The sequence below is a fragment of the Microtus pennsylvanicus genome, chromosome 19 (assembly GCF_037038515.1).
Source record: "Microtus pennsylvanicus isolate mMicPen1 chromosome 19, mMicPen1.hap1, whole genome shotgun sequence".
Lineage (NCBI taxonomy): Eukaryota > Metazoa > Chordata > Mammalia > Rodentia > Cricetidae > Microtus > Microtus pennsylvanicus.
In genome coordinates, this window is record NC_134597.1 from 4,689,271 (window position 1) to 4,710,337 (window position 21,067).

Consider the following 21,067-nt stretch of genomic DNA (forward strand, 5'->3'; position numbering starts at 1 on the left):
TGACTACGTGACACCTTCTATAAGGTAGGTTCTATAGATTGTCTACATGTGACACCTTCTGTAAGGTAGGTTCTATAGATTGACTACGTGACACCTTCTATAAGGTAGGTTTTATAGATTGACTACGTGACACCTTCTATAAGGTAGGTTCTATAGATTGACTATGTGACACCTTCCGTAAGGTAGGTTCTATAGATTGACTACGTGACCCTTTCTGTAAGAAAGGTTCTATAGACAAAAAGGGTCTGGGGAGCTGCAGTGTGGTCTAGGTCACCAGGCTGTTAACCCTGTCTGATCCCAGCCTTCCAGGCTGATAACAGGTTGTGCATCCTCTCCTTTGAGGGAACAACCCAGTGTGTTCACCTTCCAGGTTCTCCTAGCTTCTCTGTGAGCACAAGGACCACTGTGCCTCCTGCACAGAACTAAACCTTATTTCTAAAATTCAAGTCTGATTTTCAAATTGTATATATTTCCAATAATATTAAAAATTTATTTTTCTTCCCCTCTCGATAACTGAATGATATTAACATAAACCTAATGTATCAGCTAATATAATTCACCTTAGATTTTACATTTCCCTAGAGGCTTGCTTATTAGGAATTCTGAAGCGCCATGTGGTAGATTGCCAGGTAGCTCAGGTCTCTTCTATCCTTTTTAACCATTTCTGTCTGTTGTAACTTTGTGGCTTCTCCTACGTTCACCTGAGCTGCCCCGGAAACTTGATTTGCTCAAAAGAACAGAAGCATGTTTTAGACCCTGAAGCCTGGCGCACTTCCGGGTTTTAAACAGAGATGGAGAATAGTACAAGGGTAGCAATGCAGTCCATGTAAATTTGGATACTCTGAAAGGAAAGCAGTAATGCTGGTTAGCTTTAAGATGACTGATTTGTGGCATAACCATTTAAAACGGCCATGCAGAATTAGCATATAAGTCTGTAGCTAGTAAAAGAGAAAATGAAATAAGGAAAACAGTAAAGGGTCGAGATCAATAGAAAAATAAGAGTAAATAGATGTTCTGATTTGATAATGGTTGTCTCCATTAAAACTCGTGCTGGAGGCTGATCCTCAGAAGTTGCTGGGAGGAAGAAAGAACTGGCAGTGTGCCTTAGGGAGGGTTTCAAGGGTTATACAGAAGCAGCAGGATGGAGCTCCCATGACTGAATGTTCATGACTTTATAAGAAGAGACAGAGGCAGAATACAAGGCATTCTTCTCCACGAGATAACTCAGCTGCCTCAGGAGTCTGTTAGTAAGGCCAACCATTACCAGCTATGGCCCCTACACCTCCGACCAGGACTGTGAACTGAAGTAAATCTCTAAAGGTAACCACATTGATAACAGAGAAGGACGGCAGTGATCGAGACAACTCAAGATAGATATCATTGTGTTTATTAAAGGTAAAGTATACGTTATCTGACTAAAGGCAGTTTTTAAGTGGTAAAGAATGAAGCCGGCTTATGCTGCTACGAGAAATTGTATTTGAAGCATAATATAAAGATTGAATATCATACAAACCAAAAGAAAGCTTTTTGAAATTATATGTACAAATACATACACACACGCATACTCATGTGGATACTTATATATGTGTGTGTGTGGCAAAAGTTATGGCAAGAACATTGCTAGAAGTTTACTAGGAAGATAATTCAAAGTTTCATTTACATAGTAAGAGAATAATTAAACAGCCCCATACTTGAGAAAGCTAATAATTCCAAATAATCACATGTCAAAGAAGAAACCAGGAGTGTAACTGGAACTCTCCGACAGTGAAAATGTCGAATAAAATATACGGACTGCAGCTAAAAGAGCACATGGAGTAAATTGATGCACTTCAGTGTGTCTAGCAGGCTCAAAGAAAGGTTGTACACGAGAAGTATGTATCTTAGCCAGGCAGGATGGCAGACACCTATAGTTCCAGTGCTTGGGAAGAGGCAGAGGCAAGAAGATCAAGAGTTCCAGGCCATTCTCAGCTAGAAGGTAAGTTTCAGGCCAGCCTTCGCTACATGAGAGACCCTATCTCAAAAAACTAAAAGGAAATACCTAGCTTAGTAATTTAGAAAAACACAAAACCAGAAGATAATAAAGATTAAACCAAAAAGTTTAAATTTAAAATATTAATTTTAAAAACAATCTATAATGGATCATATCCTATGAAAAATCCTAGAAATGTTAACAGAAGGAAAAAGTAACTATACAGGAGCAAAGAAGGATCCAACTATTTCTGCTGATAAGATATTACAAACAATTTAAAAGTAATACATTTATAGCACCTGGAAGAAATTGACAACATTTCTAAAAATTAAGCTTACCAAAATGGATAAGCACACACACAGACAAAAACACAAAATTTCTTACAGCAATCAGAGCTATTTTGTCACGAGTTTACAGTGATTCCAGAGAGAAAAATGAACAATTAAGTAATTTTGGAAAGAGTGTTGCCAAGTATCAAGAAACAATTCTACGCTGAAATTTCTTCACTGAGCAGAAAGAAAAGAGGACTCTCTGACTTCATCACACATCCAGTGAAGAATGAGGAGGGAAAACTAGCAGTCAATTTCACCTAGGAATATGGATACAAAAGTCCTAATTAAGTATTATCGAGACAAATCCAGCAAATGGCAACTGACAACCTGGTCAGGTTTGTGCCAAGAATCCAAAGCTGTTTCCACATTAGAAAATAAATTGCTATCACATGCCACATAATCAAAATAAAGGTGAATTAATTATGATCAGCTGAGAGATACAGAAAAAGCATTTGCTAAATGTAAAAAAAATGCTCTTAAATTGGGTATGAAGGGTACTTCCGTCCAATTAGAGGATGCCTAGTGAATAGGAACCGTTGTCAGTCACCATTGTGAGATTCGGGGAAAGGTCTGCCATTACTTCCTTTCAAGTCAAAATTGGCAGTGTCTGATAACATGAGATTTAATGTAGAAAATTCAAGTTACAAGTTACTAGAATGAATAAGGTTCTAATGTTTGCTAAGGTTCTAATGAATAACCACAGCTAAGCAAACGAAAACATCCTTCTTTAGAGCAGGAAAGGTGGGCGTTCGACCTCCAACATTAGCCTGTGTCTTTTAGAGCCAAAGATACACCCTGCATCATTTAGCTGCTGCTCAGTCTGTTTCCTGTAGACACTGCACATTCCGTGAGGGGGAGGATGCTGTTTTGTGCTCTGACCCCATTGTAAGTTCTCAGTAAATATGTTTAATAAAGTAATGCATAAAACTAGTAACTTGGTAAGGAATCAGAGAAAATTTAATAATGTAGACAGTCCCAAATAGAGGAGTGGTTAAAGATGTCAAGAGGATTTACTCCACAGCATTAAGCCAGGGTGCTCTGAAGCCACACTGCAATGAACGGCTCTGTTATTACTTGTAGCTGAAGACCTCTGCAGGAACCCTGGTACACACAAAATGCAGCACACGAACTAACATTAGGTGAGCACACGTGCTCTCTATTTCCTACTGTTCCATCCTTCACCTGGCTTCGCTTTCCTCACTGGTTCTTCAGGTTTTGCTATAGGAAAGGCCAGGTGCTCGTTTAATCTTCAGAATGACAGACTTCAGAAAGCCATAGGAAGGGACATAATTGTTATATAACAACAGAGAAAGATGTGTTAGTTAAATTGGGGAGACTCTTTTGCCTCTCTCTGACAAATGAGACTCACTTCACTGTAACTGTTACTAAAAACCCATCCACCCAAAGCATAGTTTAACAACTTCCGTGGATTGGAAGCTAATTGTGTCGAGGCATATAGTTCAGAGAACACTGATAATTCAGGGGAGATAGGAAAGAACACACTCAACCCGTTCTTTTGAATATTTATCAGGCATGGTTTAGTCTGCACCTCCGAGCCTTCGACTTGCGGGTGAGGTAGGTTTAATTTAGGCAAACAGTCAAGTCTGACAAGTACAGCAGATGATTAGTGTCAGACCACAGAGCGTCTCATAGGAAATGCCAGCGGTAAGGGGGCTGACTTCCTGTGCAGCTGAAACCCGACTCTGCTGAAGCAATGCAGTTGCTAAGGGTGAGCGCAAAGTTTTGTGTGTAAGTTCCCATCTTCTCTGTTCTCTGTGCCCTCTGACCCCAGTTCTGAACTCAATAACCTGGTAAAGATCTTAAAGTGGCGTGCAGGGTTTTGCTCTTTGACTTCCTTCAGCAGCAAGGCTACCATACAAGAAATCAACCAATGTTTTTTACCTGAAAGCATCTGAGAACCTCTGCTGTCGTGGGGATGGGGAAGATGTGGGAAGGCCAGAAAAGCTGGGGCTCAGAGAAGCCATGTGAAACCTTATCAACTTCCGGGAAAACCTTTACAAAATAAGTCCCTTCACTTGGTGACCACAGTGACATGAAAACAACCCCAAGACTTCCTGAGAACCACATGTCTAGTCATTTTATTCTTTGAAAAAAAATTCAAAGACCCAACTGTGATGACTTCATGAAGTCAGTAGTTGAGCAAATAGTTTGTATTTTATGATCTTGGCTCAAAAAATGTTTCATCACAAAAAAGATCCTGCTGCTCCTGAAGCAAAGACAATCTGAAAGGGGGTTTCAGGATGGGCAAAGATGAGCAGCAAACTGAACACTCAGTAGCAAAATACATATCAATGAGAAAAGACTTTAATATTCAAACTCAAATCTTGAACTCATACCTAGAAGGGCGGGGGTGTCAAGTAAAGATTCTTTTTTTTTTTTTTCAGACAGGGTTGTTGTGTTTAGGTTCTCTGCATAACAGCACTGGGTGTCCTGGAACTCTCTTTGTAGACCAGGCTGGACTTGAATTATCAGAAATCAGCCCGCCTCTGCACCCCAAGTGCTTGGATTAAAGGTGTATGCCACCACACCTAGCAAGGCAAGAGTCTTGAAAAGAACACTCTTTTGCTACTTCCTTCCTGAGGGCAGAGCATCCTGATATCTGCTGTTTGGGCAGGGATACAGAAGGGAATGGAAACCAGCAGGGATCTGCTGGTACCATCATGTCAGGAGGTGATAGGACCAGCAGCTGGGCTGAAAACAGCCTCTGGGGTGGTGCTGAAGACAAGGAGGATAGTGTGGAGAGACTTGACAGATTCAGGAAAACTGCAAAACACAACAAAGCAGACACTCGCTTAAATTTGAATTTCAGATGGAGTATTTATAGTGCTTTTGAGTAAATACACAGATATAGAGATGCAATAAATATATGTCTCTGGTTTTCCTGTAAAACATCAGATAATAAAGGAAATACCCCTCTCATTCATAAAAATATCAACAAAGCATTTTATTAGAATACCAAAGCCACAGCAAACACTCGTCTGGAGAACAGTGCTCAGTTCCGTTCTTGTACGTTAAAAACAGTATGTTAAAATTCTAGAGGAAAATTAGTTTTTCTTGATTGGTTCAGAATCAAAGAAATCAGGCAGGTGAGCTGAGCATGCATTTAGACTTTCATCTTCTGGAAACTGGGATACGCATCCCTTTGAAAGAGCAGACAGTGTGCCAGGGAATAGCATGGCATTTCAGCTCTGAAGAAGGCCACAGATGGCACCACCTGGTGCCTGTGAGAAACAAACCTCTGTAGCTGAATCTTAACCAGGCTAAGACCAATCCAAGGAGCACTATGGAAAATGTGGAAATGACGTGAGATGGACCTTTGCCACTGTAAATTACATAACATCATCTGGTCCAGTTTCCCCATTTGCTACACAACAGAAGTGAATATCTGTCCCACAACGTATGATTTGTGATTTTTTTTTTTTAAAAAAAAGCAGTTGGCAACTGTTAAGAATTGTTCTTGCTAACCATGCTGCTGGTGGAGGCAAAAGCCTAGGAAGAGTGGGACCTTGCTATTGGAGTTGTAACTTCTTAATTCCTAGAATAGTTTTTCCTAAGAGAGAGGACAGGAGGAAGGACAGGATGACAGAGAGGGAAGGAAGGAGGGAGGGAGAAGGGAAGGTAGAAAGGCTTTCTTCTGGAAGGAATAGCTATATTAAAGGCACTCCTCAACAGGATTGCTCCTTGCTATTTGTGGAAGTAATTGGCATTGTTCTCTCTGAGCTCTGCATAAAAAGCAAACGAACCAATCTTGTATGGATTGACATTGCATGAATGAACTCATTTAACTCTCAGGTAGTCCAAAAGCTGTTGCTAGTGAGAGAAAGCTGCTTCGCCCGACGGAAGAAACAGGGGGTCCTCTTCTCATCATCTAAGCAGCGGCATTCTCCCTGTGCCTCAGCAGAAGAGCCCGAGTCCTGACATGGCTGTCTCTTCTGGGTCCTGGTATTTATAGAAGACATTTAATGCTAAAATAGTTCTTTAAGGTGAAAAGTTGAAGGAGTAGAATTGAACCTTCTTTGACCCAGACTTCATGATGAAGCCTTTGAAGGACTCAGTCTCTGCTGCTTGGCATATCTTTCCTGAGCAAGCGACAGGCTACTTGGAGGGCCTGTCATATCAGAAGGCAGAGGTTACATCCTTTGTTTCCCAGTGCTTCTCTAGGATGCCATGCGCATGGATCTGGATGTGACCAGTGATCCCTTTGGCTATGCTAGCAAAATGTTGAGGTGATTTTTTCTTTTTGGCCTGAATGCTATTCCTTTTGTCTCAAATTATTTCCTTCCTTCTATTTCTACCCAGTTCTAACTTGTCCCTACAGGCAGGGCAAGTGTCACCTCTATGATGCTTTCCCCGGTTCCTTTAGGCACCATGCATGCGTTTGTTTAGAGCTTTTATCTCTCCGGCTCAGGCTGGCTGTTGGTGTGTGTGCCCAGTGCCCAGCCCTTTCCTGGGATTAGAGCTTAATGGGAACAATGGGACCATGTCACTCATCTCTGTGCAGATAAACTTTGAGAGTCAGCAGTGGACACCCAGTCAGTCATTGAATAAAGAGATTAGAGAGTTGCTGGCAAAGCTATCACTTGGTTGATGTGCTAATTTCTAGGGCAGCTGTAACTGAGCGCTGCAAAGAGAGTGGCTCAAGAAACAGATTCTTCTTCTTCTTCTTCTTCTTCTTCTTCTTCTTCTTCTTCTTCTTCTTCTTCTTCTTCTTCTTCTTCTTCTTCTTCTTCTTCTTCTTCTTCTCCTTCTCCTCCTTCTCCTTCTCCTTCTCCTTCTCCTCTTCCTCCTCTTCCTCCTTCTTCTTCTTATTCATATCTTATTAATAATTAAATACATTTTTCACTCCCCTCATGAAAAATCATCAACTTTCTGCTATGCTGGTTTGGCATTTATATAAATTCAGAACTCAGTTTAATTTTCACTTTTAGAAGACATTTTTTATTTTATTTATTTATTTTAACCCTGGCTGTCTTGGAACTCAGAACTTAACCAGACTGGACTTGAACTCCTAGAGATCAGGAGCCTCTGCCTCCTGAGTGTTGGATTATTTAAAGGTATGTACTCCTCCACCCCACCTGAGTTCAGTTTTAATTCTTATTAAGGACTTGGCATCCTACTTCACTTATACTAGCTCAGCAATGTTCAAAGCCTCCCTATTTGCAATTGGTAGGAAGTAGAAAGAACTTAAGCATTCTTCTACAGATAATGGGTAATAAAAATGTGGAACATATACACAATGTAGTACTACTCAGTATAAAGAAAATTGAAATCATGAAATTTGCAGGTAAATAGATGAATCTATAAATGATTATATTGAGTGAGGTAATCCAGACCTGGAAAAAAAAAACATTTCATGTTCTCTATTATCAACAGTTCCTAGCTCTAAATCTTCAGATGTGAATCTATGGCATGGAGTAACCACAGAAAATATAAAGGGGATCAGGAGTTTGGGAAAGAACTAGAAAGATATAAGTGATTTGAAGAGGGGAAGGATGCATGGAACATCTGTAGAGGAGGCTAATACAGAAGAAGGGGGATAAAGAACAAATAACAGCAAGTTTGTTTGATAAAACCTCAAGGAATAATGCTATTTTATATTTGCGTAGAATTATAAACATTATCTATCATCTATCTATCTATCTACCTACCTATCATCTATCTATCTATCTATCTATCTATCTATCTATCTATCTATCTATCTATATCTTAAAGGAAGTCAAGCCACTTGGACTGACAATTTTAACTATTAGAACCATAGACTAACAAAACCCCCAGTATCGGGCACAAGAAACCCTCCTTTTGAATGGTTGGTCAGGATAATCCAAACAATATAGACTATCAGTATAGGCCTTGATTGCCTCTCAGGAGTTGAGGGTGGGGTCTACTGCCAAAGATACCACAATACAGGACTCAGATGATCAGAGCTAGGTTCGGCCTAAAAGCCTCATTTTGTTTTAAAGCAGAACCATGCAGGCCCTTCCCTGAAAGGTGCAGCAGAGACCTGCCGCAGGCAGAGTTAAGGAGAGTGTTCTGTCCTGTGCGTTATAGCAATTAGTGAATTGAAGCCTTGGCCACTGCACTGGTGGATACAGGGGTGAAGCTAAAGCCAAGTCAGGAAACAAGAACTGCACGTTCTCAATATTTAAAATAGCTGTGGATAAGCCTGAGCCGGGAAGGCTGACTGAGAGCATCTACAGGTACACATTTCCAAGGAGACAGCAATTAAGTCATTCCCACCCACTACCACGTTAAGATGAGAAAACTGGAGCCTGATGTTAGGAGCAAATTTAATAATAGCAGCAACAACAGCTACCACTTATTAGGAGGTTTCTAGGTGGCAGGTTGTGTTAAACACAAATGCGTTAGACCATTTATTCCTCAGATGAACCAGTCAGGGGTAATTAGATATATCATCTCTAAATTGAGGATTACAGTTTATCAAGATTAAATAACTTGACCAAAAGTACACAGTTGCTAATTGCTGCAGCCAAGAATTGTGTCAAAGGAATCTATATCTAAACTTTTTACCTTAACTATCATATACTGTCTTAGCAAGGACCAAGAGCCAATGATGGAACTGTAAGAGAGACCAATTTTAATGCTATTATAAATTGAAACTCTCAAAAAAAACACCCCCAAAACCATGTTCTTATATCTCATGTAATTATATTAATATTTTCTGGGAACAACCATGTTGCAGGGCAACAAGAAGAGGTAAGACAGCCAGCAGTCTCAGAAGGCTTCTGTCTTAGTTAGGGTTTCTGTTGCTGGAGAGACACCATGGTCATGATAACTCTTAAAAAGGAAAACATTTAATCAGTGCTGTCTTAGGTTTAGTCCATTTATCGTCGTGGTGGGAAGTATGGCAGTGTGCAGGCAGACATGGTGTGGACAAGGAGCTACAATTTCTACATTATGATCCACAGGCAGCAGGAAGAGACTGCCACACTGGGTTTGGCTTGAGCATCTGAGACCTCAAGGCCCACCCCTAGTGACTCACTTCCTCCAACAAGGCCACACCTGCTCCATCAAGGTCCCATTTCCTAATAGTGCCACTCCCTATGGTAATATGGGGGCCTTTTTTATTCAAACCACCACAGCTTCGTTGGACTTCTTGGGGGAAATGAATCCAGTTCTCTGGTAGGAAAACTTGGTTCCTCTAACAGAGGCATCTGTCCATTCCTGAGGGCTTTGTTTCTATGACCCAAATACCCCCCACCAGACTCCACTTCCTACTACTGCTGCATTAGAACCTGAGCCCAGCATATACACTTTCAGGGAGACACACCATAGTCAAACCATAGCATTTGGTGTACATGATTTAGATATGTGGTCAAGGGACTTAGAACACTGGTCAATACACATTACATGCAAAACATTTGTGGAACATGTGTAGTCTATTTTAATTAGAACAGAGATATAAAAACTTACATGCATATGTATTAGAGTTCTCTAAAGGAACAGAGCTTATATATAAGACTATATAGACTGGCTTACAGGTTGTGGTCCAGCTAGTCCAATAATGGCTGTTTACCAATAAAAGGTCCAAGAATCAGTAGTTGTCCAGTTCATGAGGCTGGACATCTCAGTTGGTTTTCAATATACACCAGAATCCTGAAGAAGTAGTCTCTAATGCCAGTAAATGGTGGACTTGCAAGTGAGAATAAGCAGGCAAAGAGAGCAATCGTTTTTCTTCCATGGCCTTTATATAGGCTGTCAGTAGAAGGTTGGTCCAGATTAAGGTGGATCTCCTTCCTTTAAAAGATCTAGACTAGATGTGGGTCTTCTGGCTTTAGATGATTTAATTAAGAAAAAAAATCCCTTGCAACTATGCCCAGACTGGTGGGACTGAGTCAATTCCAGATGTAGTCAAGTTGGCAGCCAAAAACACAGTGTATGTATCTTAAAGAGCATAGGTGAACCAAGGTTAAGGGAAGACTTATTTTTATGCCACAACTGCATGTAGCTGGATTACTACAAGGACCAGATGTCACCGTATCTATTAGAAACTAGAATGTTACCCAGCATTCTTTGGGAGGTAAATATACGCATAAGTGGCTGTGTTTGTATATATGTATTAGGAGAGGAACTGTGGATTGCTGGCTACTACATGAGGCTCGAAAGTATACTAAGACATTTAATGTGCTTTATAGTTGATGAACTATAGTTTGGGTACCAATTAAATACATGGGCTTGCTTCTCATACATTTCATCAGTTGCATATGGTCCCTCCATTTCCAAACCTCTCCCCTAGGGAACCTTTGATGCCTCTTTCTACTCCTGTCCAGGATTCATGCCCCCTACTGGGTTGTATTTGGTTGGAATTGTTAGACTTTGGAGGGAACTATGCTTTCTCCCCCAGCTATGTTTCTAAATGACTTCAAGAAAGGCTACCCTTCCGAGTTCTTACTGCTCTCTAAATGTCCTTATTCACGTCTATCTAATTGGCACATGGTCATTTTGTTCTCTTATAATACTTTGTACCATGGCTTCAGAGAGCTGTCACAATAATTTAGCCAGGAAACAGGTAAATACTACTAGCTGAAACGTTCAGAAGGCTAGATGTTAGTTTCCTTCAAATTTGACTTTGAGGCTTCTCTCTTGCAAAGAGAGACCTGGTGTGGGAAACTGGGGCTTTCATAGTCACAATAAAGATACGGAACCAAAATGCACCAACAGAAGTACTTACAAGTCTGTGCGAGGCTGGGGGTTCTGATGGGTGCTGATGTGGCCGGGAGCTCAGTTGGCTTGGGAGGAAGGACTGAGGCGTGGAGAAGAACAGCGGCCAGGGGTCATGGTATCAGGCCTCTGACAGCAGAGTGACTCCTTTAAAGGTCCCACATGCTTCACAGAATCTCTTAACAAGGGTCTGGCCTGGACTGCTAGGTTGTTTTCATGGTCTGCAGCTGTCGGCCACCTTGCTTTAGAGTTTACTGAAATGAAGACCATATGGGACATATTGCAAAGAACCACACAGGAAGGAGCAGTTTTAACTTGATCAAAGGTGATGGCCTACTATAGGGTTTCAAACAACTTAATGTCACTAAAAAATTGATTCTGAGTCTGCAATGAAATGAAATGAATTCATGACCTTCCTGGTGCCTTGGAATCATTTTTTAATTGTAAAGCAGTCTTAATTTGAGTGGCAGACATATTAGCTATAAGCAGGATAGTCTCATTTAAACAGTGAAGTGTTTAGAAGGGTAGTGATGTTCGTGGAGCTTGCAAACCAAGTATAATGAAGTATAATGAAGATTAGAGTATTGTATGTCACCAAGGGGAAGCAGTGGTTGTGATCAGAGAAGTAGAGCAGGAAGTTACGGTAAAAAGGTTGGAGAGGATAGCATGAGAAGGTTTCAAGGGGCAGGTAGTCTTTCCCCGGATGTCAAAGGCGTTAAAGGCACAGAGCAGTTACGCAACTTCACCGCGTGGCACAACCACACTAAAGAAGTCACACCAGCTGGTGCTGCAGCACCTCCCGTGCGGCACTCACACCAGTAGGCAGCTGCTCACAGGGACTCCAGAAAGTGGGCTCAGACACTTCCAGAGCTGGGGCTGTAAACATAAGTACCCACCAGCAATGTGCCTAGCCTCCACTCAGCAGTTTAAATTTTGACTCACACAGTCAGACAATGCTGCAGAGATGCAGGAAGTCAGGTACAGATGGAGAAAACCTCTGAACAGATATAAAATGTTTAAAAAGGTGCTTAGGTGCTGAAAAAAGAAAAGACAATGGGGATAGACAGTCATAGAAAAAATAAATAGTTTAAAAATAATAAAGTGGAGTTTGTAAAAAGAGAATAAAGTAACATAAAAGGAATAAGCCACAAAAGGATGGGAAATACCATAACACAGGGACACCTGGACCCTGTATGTTGCTTTGTTGACATTATGTTTTTGAATGCTGATAGGCAAAGGACAAACACTGGTGAGAGGCATTGAAGTGTAGAAAAACTGCTAAATTAAATTAACCTATATATTTTAAGAATATTTTAACTTTATAATGGAAGTCAGAAAATGTGTTGTATCGGGGGGAGAAGTTATGCTTTTGTTTCCACAGGGAAAGAGAGCTGTGTTTTTCTTCAAAATTAATAAAGATAAGATTTGATGGGGGAAACCTTCTAGAAAATCTTGGCTACAGATGTAACAATAACCCAAAAATAAAAGCTACAAGACAGGTGATGTATATACTGATCTCTCTACATGGGAATAGTTCGGAGACCGAATGAGACATGATAAATTTTGTTGGCATGACTTATTATTACAAGCCTTCTTTTTATATTTCATGGATAAAGCTTTGGTTATACAGTCCAAACAAACTAATAAAGTTAACATATGCCTTTTACTTGGTCAAATGGACAACAGGAAATTATCTTTAGCTGACTTGTGTATACCACATATCCCATATTTGTGTTAATGCAGATATATATATGTTACCTTTAAAAGTTTGTGTGTTTTCAGGGAAAAAAATCAGACACAAATGAAGACAAGTGGTTGTCCCAGGTGATCCAACCTCTAAAATGCCTCTGTTGCACTTTCCTCAAAATTCTGGATCCAGAACAACTTCAATGCTGCCAGCTAAAATGGTCTGGCCTCATAGACTACTCCAGTCAGGAAGTCAGATAAACTCTACACTTTCCCATCACACAAAGAGTTAAATAATAATACAACTAGCTCTATCAGGACTTGACCATTATCTCTATTTTCTCAGGGTCTCCCCCAAATGCCTCACCCCCAGACAACAGGAAGCATTCTAGAGAACACAATACCCACATTCCCAAGAGATGGAGTGGGTTTTTTTTTTTGGATCACTCAGTGGATTATGAATGTTTGTCATTGTTTAGGGGGTGTTGATTGCAAGTTTGTTACTAATCATGGTCAGAAAAAAACTAAGCAAGGAAAGTTATAGTCAGGAATTTCTTTCTGAAAAAAAAAGGAAAAAGGGATATAGAAATTATAGGATAAATGGGTAGATTATTGAATCTACTTTTAAACTAAAAAACAATTACTAGCCTCAAATATTTTACATTGATATGGATTTTTGTATAATGAAAATTAAACTCATTTTTGTCATACATACAGTATATATGTTTCTACTCTTATTTAAAGTATTGTACCTATGCAGTTCACTTAAAAACATAATGTATAGTTCTAGTCTTTGAAAGCTATCATTACAAACTGTTTAGGATAATTACGAAATGCAGGTTATATTCCCAAGAGTGGTATTGCTGGATCCTGAGGTAGGTTGATTCCCAGTTTTCTGAGAAACTGCTACACTGATTTCCAAAGTAGTTGTACAAGTTTGCATTCCCACCAGCAATGGATGAGTGTTCTCCTTATTCCACATCCTCTCCAGCATAGGTTATCATTGGTGTTTTTGATTTTAGCCATTCTGACAGGTGTAAGATGGTATCTCAAAGTTGTTTTGATTTGCATTTCCCTGATAGCTAAGGAAGTTGAACATGTCCTTAAGTATCTTTTGGCCATTTGGACTTCTTCTGTTGAGAATTCTCTGTTCAGTTCATTACCCCATTTTTAATTGGGCTATTTAGAATTTTAATGTCTAGTTTTTTGAGTTCTTTATATATTTTGGAGATCAGACCTTTGTCTAATGTGGGGTTGGTGAAGATCTTCTCCCATTCAGTGGGTTGCCTTTTTGTCTTAGTGACAGTGTCCTTTGCATTACAGAAGCTTCTCAGTCTCAGGAGGTCCCATTTATTCATTGTTGCTCTTATTGTCTGTGCTACTGGGGTTATGTGTAGGAAGTGGTCTCTTGTGCCCATGTGTTGCAGGCTACTTCCCACTTTCTCTTCTATCAGGTTAAGTGTGGTTGGATTTATATTGAGGTCTTTAATTCATTTGGACTTGAGTTTTGTGCATGGTGATAGATATGGATCTATTTTCATTCTTCTACAGGTTGACATCCAGTTATGCCAGCACCATTTGTTGAAGATGCTTTCTTTCTCCCATTGCATAATTTTACCCAAGAGATGCCCAGCCATATTACAAAAGCATTTGTTCAACTATGTTCATAGCAGCATTATTTGTAATAGCCAGAACCTGGAAACAACTTAGATGCCCCTCAATGGAAGAATGGATAAGGAAAGTGTGGCACATCTACACATTAGAGTACTACTCAGTGGTAAAAAACAATGACATCTTGAATTTTGCGTGAAATCGGATGGAAGTAGAAAACACTATCCTGAATGAGAAAACCCAGACCCCAAAATATGAAGATGGTATGTACTCACTCGTTAGTGAGTACATGAACAAAGGACATTGAGCCTATAGTTCACGATCCTAGAGAAGCTAAGTAATAAAGTGATCCCAAACAAAGACATATAGATCCTCCTGGAAATTGAAAGCAGACCAGATAGCCAGGAAAAAGTTGGAAGCATGGGGGTGGGGTGGGGTGGGGGAAAGGGAGAGGGGGAGAGAGAAGGGAGAAGGGGAGGGTTGGGGAGAGCTTGGGGGAGTGGGATGGTTGAGATGGAGGAAGGAGGGATATGGGAGCAGGAAAGAAGATATTTTAATTAAGGGAGGCATTGTGGGGTTGGCAAGAGACCTGACTATAGAGGGAGTCCCTGATGTCCATAGGGATGTCCCCAGTTTAGGACCCTGGGCAGTGGAGGAGAGGGTGCCTGAACTGGCCTTGTCCTGTAGTCAGACTGATCTTGAATATCACCATAGAACTTTTGTCTGGCGACAGAGGGAGATAGAGACAGAGGCCCACATGGGAGTAATGGACTGAGCTCCCAAGGTCCAGTTGAAGAGCAGAAGGAGGGAGAATATGACCAAGGAAGTCAGGAGCATGAGGGGTTGATCCACCCACTGAGACAGTGTGCCTGAACTAATGGGAGCTCACCAAAGGCAGCTGGAATGGGACTGAATGACCATGGGATCAAACTGGACCCTCTGAATGTGGTTGACAATTGGGCAGACTGAGAAGTCAATGATAATGGCACTAAGATTTGTCTCTACTGCATGTACTGGCTTTTTGGGTCCTAGTCTATTTGGATGCACACCTTCCTAAGCCTGGATGGAGGGGAGGGCTTTGGATTTCCCACAGGGCAGGGTACCCCACCTTCTCTTAGGACTGGAGTGGAAGGGAAGGCTGAGTAGAGGAGTGGGAGGGAAGTGGGAGGAAGGGAGGAAGTAGAAATTTTGATTCCTAGTATTAATAAACCAACAATATAAAAAAGAAATGCAGGTTAATAGTCATCTATAAAAATAAAATGTACAGTCATGTTAGATATGTTTTCATGATTAAACATATATTTTAAATAGGTAGGTGGTCTTCAAAGACTTCATAGACCCACAGAATGTGGCATTTAAGATGTTTTAATAACATAAGGCTTTTCATGACATGAGATACACCTACTCCTGGTATCACCAATCTACTTCAGAAAAGGCTGTTGGGCCTCCAAGAACCTCCATATGAAGTTTGCTTTTGACATGGAAAAACTAGTCATTTGGGCAAGAAACTGTCCTTGCCTCAACTCTTGACAGTATGCTGTTCAAAATGGACAAAAAGGACACAAAAGAAGGTGACTCTTGAACTTTGCCAAAATAAGGTTAGACAGTCCTTCAAAATTCCTGCTTCACAGAAAAGTCTGTCAGATATTCTAGGTCTTTAAGTTAAACATGGATGACTCAACATTGCAGAGAACCTCTGGTGACTATCCAGGCAGCCAAATGTCTCTGTCATTTCTACAGTTTGGATGTTGCTTGCTCTGCACTTCCTGTTTACTCAGGTAATATTATATCCTTCTTGGGTCTTTGATGGGGGTTGAAGATTAGATAGTACAGTTTTCCTTGTTAAAAACTTCACAAAAAAGATGTAGAATAAATAAGATTGAGAGTCATAGAAGCTTAAGTTGTTAATCTAAGAAATTGTTTTGAGGTATAAAAGGATAGTTTTGGGTTGGTAAGACATGTTATGATAGAGAATAGTTTAGGTCTAAAACTTTGGACTCATTAAGATAGGATAGGTGATAGGGTATTTTCTCTGAAATTGCAAAATACAAATGGATTCGATATAATTCTTACATGATAATTGTTCTTATTATGAATAGTTTTACTGTGTTAGAGTTAAACCCCCTTTTTTTAGACAAAAGGGAGAAAATGTTACAGAATTTTTTATACTGTATGAAGATGTGTCATTGTGATTAGCTTAATAAAGAGCTGAATTACCAATAATAGGCTGCCTAGAGAGAATAGCAGGATTTCCAGGGAAAGAGAGAACTCTGGGAAGAAGGGTGGAAGAAAGATGCCGGGAGACATGGACCAACTTGGACATGTGGTACCAAGGAGAGGTAACCAAGCCATGTGGCAGAATGTAGATTAAAAGGTATAAGTTAATTAAGTTATAAGAGTGGCAAAGGTTTCATAATTAATAATAAGTCTCCATGTCATTATTTGCAGGCCGACAGTCCAGGAACATCTGAGACACAGCTGACTTTGGAGAATCAACTGTCAGACTTGCCTTCAAGGACCAGAGTGTAGAGGGGTGAAGTTTTGAAGTGAGCCAAGACTATTGTGAGGCTCCCAGACTAATCAAAGAGTACATCCAAGAAGAAAAGCTACAGATGTACTTTAGGAGAGCCAGTCTCTTGTGTTTCAGGATGACTTTAGTATAAGGATGAGATCATCTCCTGACCATGAGGCTCCTTGTTATGGGACGTAGCATCATTCCAAATGGATACCCACTTGAGCTGAGGAGGCCACTGGATTGAAAACCAACAAGAGTGCCTAAACTTGAAATAAAATAAAAATAATAATAAAAACCCATGAGTTAACTCAGTTAACATGAGTGTGTGAAGCTACACCTGACTGGATTTCTACTCTTGCTTTCGGTGTTAATTCTAGTTTAAATTGGTCATCCATTAAATGAATCATTGCCTGTCCTGTAGCAAAATCTTTTATCACTGGAAAGTTCCAGGAGAATGTGTGGCCTCACTCTGACCTCCAGCGCTTGTGTGTGAAGATGGAAGGGTTAGTAATGATAGCTGAGGCTGGGGCCAGAGAGGCTTAACTGGGGTGGCCTTGTTGGACTGAACTTGGAAAAGGAAAAGACTATCTGCCCCAAATTTATTTGTGTGTGTGCTCATGTGCACATGCCCACATGCTATAAGACACATGTGCATGCAGAGGAAAACGTGAAGGGATCAATTCTCCCATCCTACTACATGAGCCACAGAAACTCAACTCAGTTTCTCAGGTTTGACAATGTCTTTACCTGCAGTCAACGTATAAATCACAGCTTTCATCTTAAAGGGGAAAAATAGTTTATTCAGGAGCCATTTGGAGTGACTTTGATTTTGTTTCCTTGTTTTTGTCCTCACCTGATGTGCAGGATAAGTACCTTAGACGTCTTTCACATGGCTGCCTTTTCCTGTATGCCTGGTGATTTCTGGTTGCTAGTTAATATAGAAGAATGAGGTGGGTCTGACTTAAGTTCTCTCTCCTTCCCTCCCGCCCTTCTCCCTTCTAGGAGAGAGCCAGAGAAATCTGAGGTTTGGAGTTGGAGAGTCAATGAACTGGATTTTACTTTGCTCACAGGTGGATCTAATTTGAATTGTTGTTCTGTTTCTGACATTCGCTCTGTGATGTTTGTCAAAAGTCCTGACATTTTTCATAGGGCAACGCTCCAGAGAACAAGGGTTCCATCTGACATTGGGCAGATGTGTAGTAGAGTTCATCCGTCTACAATGTGAGTCCTTGAAAAATGTACACGTAAATTTCTATCCCAACATATTTCCTATACTCAGCTCACAACAACCTTGAGGGTAGGAACCCAGACATATTCTTTTAAACCCTTCAGCCAGTGTAATGCCAGCCATGGTGGAGATCAGCAATGCCAGCTGAATTAGAAACCTCAATACATACTGACTTTGAAGACTGCAATTATGGAGCCATAGCAAACTTAAAATCATTAAAAAATTTTAAACATTAAAAGTTTATTATAAATAACGTGCAAGGGAAGAGTATCACACACTGAAATTAACCAGACCCAAAGCCTTGAATCTCAATGGACTTCCATGCAGTAGGAGCAGAGGAAGCGGTGGGGCTTCAGTTTGGACTTGACACTGTCACTATGGAACATGCTTTCATGCTCTTTCCTAAACCTCTAACTGCTTTCAGCGTATCATATTGAATTAATGTGGAAGGAAGGAAAAGTCCATAACAATGGTAACACAGGAAAAATGAGTTAAACATTTATTACCTAATATTTAGTATCCTGAGGTAGTCTCCAAAACTTTCTAGGTGGTTAGAACAGTAACGAGAGAAATAGGATTTATTTTATTACATTGTTTTCCTGAGGGTAAATGATATTTGATTTATGATTAATTTTTCCATTCCTTTGGTTTCTGTGATTTTACTTTTCCTTCATTCTAACTGCTGGCCATGCACCCCCAGCAAGGAAAACAGGCAAAATTTAATCACTGGCATAGCATCTATGAAATGAGACTGAATGTGGATAGAATTACTTATAAATATATTTCCTCAGGCTTGAGGCAATGGTTTCCGTAACACTGAATGTTTCCTGGTGGTATTTGTTTTTCACCCCAGCACACTGTGCTTCAATAACTTAGTTTCTCGGAAGTCCACTGGCAAGAGTGCCAGCTCACTACAGGTAATGTCCTTGTTAAATCCTTTCTCTCAGGTTTGAATTCCATCCTAACAAGACAGTTGCTACTTCATATTTGACCTATCAAAAGTTTTCAAATAACAAAAGGAAAATTTGTCTAACCATGAGTTTCTCATGTGAAGTCCATTTCAGCAGGGAAATTTATTGACACCTGTCAGTTTATCTACATCATATTTTCTTTTCTTTTTTTAAAAAATTTATTTATTTATTAAAGATTTCTGTCTCTTCCCCGCCACCGCCTCCCATTTCCCTCCCCCTCCCCCAGTTAAGTCCCCACCCCTCAGCCCAAAGAGCAATCAGGGTTCCCTGTCCTGTGGGAAGTCCAAGGACCACCCACCTCCATCCAGGTCTAGTAAGGTGAGCATCCAAACTGCCTAGGCTCCCACAAAGTCAGTACGTGCAGTAGGACCAGAAACCCATTGCCATTGTTCTTGAGTTCTCAGTAGTCCTCATTGTCCGCTATGTTCAGAGAGTCTGGTTTTATCCCAGGTTTTTTCAGACCCAGGCCAGCTACATCATATTTTCATCCCCAGGTCTGGGCCAGATTGTGGTTTCCTTGAGATGATACAACAGCCTTGATCTTGCGGTCCCTGCCTTGGCTTCACATCGCCCTCAGCTCTCTTCCCACACTAGGAATTTAATGGATGCCACGCCTACTCTTTTTCTAAAATTTCTTCTTGGAACTGTCCCCTTTCCTCTCAGAACACAGAGGACACGGGGTAAATGACCAGGAGTTTCATCTTATGAAGAAAGTCCAAGAAAAACTATTGAGAAACTTCAGCTGATCCTTTAGTTTCAAATAGAAGAAAAGTTTTTCCACTCAGTAGATGGCAGGGAAAAGAAAATAAAATGTAACAAAACACAGGAATGGTAAGTAGAAGCAAGGAGATAGAAATTAAAGTTAATAAGACAATGATATAACGGACATGGAAAAATGTTTAAAACATCAATGAGAAGACAGATACTCTGAAGTTTAAATAAAATTATTAGTTTATAAAACAATATCTGAACCAAAAGAATGTATAGTAACTAAAAATAGAAATATATGTTCCCCATAAAAAGAGCTGAATATTCCTATGCTAACTATACACTCTCAAGGCAAAACTAACTCACGACAAAAGGATTTATGAGGTCAGGACACTGATGCCTATAAGGCCAAGACTACAGGACTAAGGGCACTCTCCTTTTCCTAGGAAGCTGTAAGGTCACCTTTGATCTGTGATGCCAGAAACCGGTGAGAGGTGTGAAAGGAAAGCCAGGCCCCTGGTAAGCAACAGCCAGCCAAATATCAGATAAGAAACCGTGAATACTAAATCTGTGTGGGAACCACAGATCTCGTCTAGGAGCACGGACCATTAGGTCTGTGTGGGAACCTCAAAATCTGCCTCCGAGCACAGAACATAGGGTTTGAGAAGAAAAGACCCCTTATCTCCAGACCCTGTTCCACAGATGAAAGAGAAAAGGAGTTTCCAGAAGAAAACACAACAAAAACCGAGTTCCTTTTCCTGTCTGTTTTCTATTGAGAGAGAAAATAAAATAAAAATATTTTCAATTAAAAAAACAAGTAAAAACAAAAACAGTTTTAGACATAATCCCAAGCTGTGTAAAGCAGGCGAAAGAGAAGGGATTTGGTACCAGCCACTGCAGTCTGCCCGTTACACCAGGACAAGCACGGAGTTGGTCCTAAGAGAAGCTGTAATCCAACCACTCTGTCGGGAAGAGTGTAGGAAGCTTGACACTACCCTGTCTTCAGTTCCCCAAGGCACCCCATTCTGTGGACTAAGAGGGCAAGGTTCCTGTGAACCGCTTGAACACTCCACCAGAGCAGGCCTAAAAATCAACTCACTGGATACAAACGCACTCCGGCACAGCTACAAAGTGCCAGCTTCAGCCCGAGCCTTGAAGGAGCATCCAGCTGCCAAGGTAAACACGAATACACGCCGCCCTGTCGGAGTCTCAGACCCGGAAAGCCGTGTGTAGACAGTATCACACACACACACACACACACACACACACACACACACACACACACACACACACACACACACACGCCGAAGACAATAGCTATCAATGTAGCTGTTGTCCTGTGCTGGC